Raw genomic sequence first — 2,337 nt, forward strand, 5'->3', positions numbered from 1 at the left:
GGGCCCGCTGTTAAAATGAATGGGTTTACAGTTTCTTTGAGGAATAATGTATTGCATACAGTAAGGCACTACAACAGGAAGCTGGGGACTGCATAAAGTTGTATGTGTTTAATTGATGTTAACGTAGTTAGGAAGGCTGAACAGTTCACAAAGTTCAGGGCAGAGTTGTTGATTTCAAATTTGACTTTCGTAAAAGGCATGCTTTTGTCTTCCTTTTCCAAGTGAGCTCTGCATTGAATGAAAGCTTGTGGTTTCCACTTTTCATCCTCTCTCCTAACTAGCAGCTGGGAATACAAATGTTGATTCTAAGCTTCCCTTTAAGTCAGTGCCCAGAAGACACCACCAAATGATGAAATTGTAAAATGTACTCATATTACCATTTTGTACGATACCTATGTTCCTTAACTCTGTAGTGGCTTATATGCCTATGATTGTTTAATGGTAGCTGTTTGAGGTACACGATTTGCATGTGTTTCCCTGCTAAAATCTCTCTTCTTGTAAGCATATAACATTTAAAAGGGTCTAGATTAAAATACTGTTTGACCAGATTATTTACTCGGGACAGAACGACTTCCGGTCATATTTTTTTCGCGTGCTATGCGATCATCATCTGACCCAGTAGTGTGGTTTTTAGGTTTCGCCTCGTCGAAAGCTGCATACTGCGCAGCTTTTCGGCGCAGGCGAAATCTAATGTTAGAAACAGTGTGGCCTCAGTTCCGCCTCTGTCTTCCATTGGCTAGCTCCATAAATGGAGGCTAGCCATTGGAAGAGGGAGGCGTCCGTCATTCTGCGAGGCGACTCGTGGGCGTTCCGTAGAATTTTTCCCTTTTGCCTACGTCAGTGCGGCGGTGGGCGGGGTTTATTTTTTCGCTCATCGAGGTTTCATTTGCTCATTCCGCGGCCGACCGCCGCCGGAGGAAGTCCAGGTGAGTGCCTTTCTTGCCGTTCCCTCCCCCCTCCCGCTGTCCGTGTGCCTGCCCGCCCCCTCCCGCTGTCCGTGTGCCTGCCCGCCACCCTCCCGCTGTCCGTTTGCCTGCCCGCCCCTCCTGCTGTCCCTGTGCCTGCCCGCCACCCTCCCGCTGTCCGTGTACCTGCCCGCCCCCCTCCCGCTGTCCGTGTGCCTGCCTGCCACCCTCCCGCTGTCCGTGTGCCTGCCCGCCCCCCTCTCGCTGTCCGTGTGCCTGCCCGCATAATCTTCTTGCACTATGACGTGTACCTCGTGTTACAAGGTAACCATGATTGCCATGTTAACAGACGAAATGTCTTTAATGTTTTTTCTAACATACACCCGTCCCTGCGGTTAAGTTAGGGAACGGCAGACGAAGTTCAGGTGTCGGCCCTGCCTCCGTGGCCCCTTCTGTGGCTTCCGGTTTGTACGGATAAGTATTGTTTCAGGCTGAAATTAATCTGCCGCACATCTTCAGGATCTCTTGTGCATGCCAGCTGAGCTGCGCTCAGGAGGGCCGGCCTCCGGCATGTGCGAGCAGGGCTTCCGCCCAGGGCGCAGGAGTCTGCCTACCACGTGGGGCCAATGAAACGTGTGTTTAAACTCTTTATCTGAAGGGTGCTGGTGCCAAATTTGATTTTGCCCACGGCGCTCTTGGAGCAAAGGCCGGCTCTGCTCAGACTGGACACCTATACAAGCAAGTTTTGGCAAAATGTGGAGGTCTGACTTTAATGTAAACACGGGCATGCACGCATTATTTTTCCAGTGCCACTGAGCAAACCGGAAGTTATGGGAAGTAAACATTTTTAAGACTTAAGAGGCTGGTTAAGCAGTAACGTGGCACATATAGTGTGTGCACAGTGGTGCATATCTGTGTTTGCATACCTCGGCACATTAAAGCCAGACCTCTGTGGTTAGCCAGTGCTTGTTTGGTTTTCCCGGCGAGACTCTGTCAGTTTATGGATCGCATGCTGCTTGTGGCGTACCTCCCAAACTCAGTCATGGCGCCCCCAAGCCCAATCTGGTCAGTGCTACGTGATAGGGCGACCACGTGTCCGTAATGTTCACGGACTGTACACAAAATTTACACTAGGTGTAATTTTTGCATTCTTGAAATCTATACTTTAGAGGATCTTTTCATTTTTATCATTAATTCAGATGTGCAATTCATGGCACCCTTGATTATACTCGGTGTAATGCACATTTAAAATGAGTTACTCATTCGCAGTGGGGACCTCAGAGCACTGAATATACAGAAGTCACTTTTCTCTGCTGCACCAAACCAGATTCAATTCTATGGGCTGCTGGTTGTTATTCGCATTAACCAATAGAGGTTTCATAACATAAAATTGTGCATTTCCCACGGATTAGTTCAACTTTAATTTATTTTT

This window comes from Lissotriton vulgaris, chromosome 4_1 (assembly GCF_964263255.1).
Source record: "Lissotriton vulgaris chromosome 4_1, aLisVul1.2, whole genome shotgun sequence".
Classification (NCBI taxonomy): domain Eukaryota; kingdom Metazoa; phylum Chordata; class Amphibia; order Caudata; family Salamandridae; genus Lissotriton; species Lissotriton vulgaris.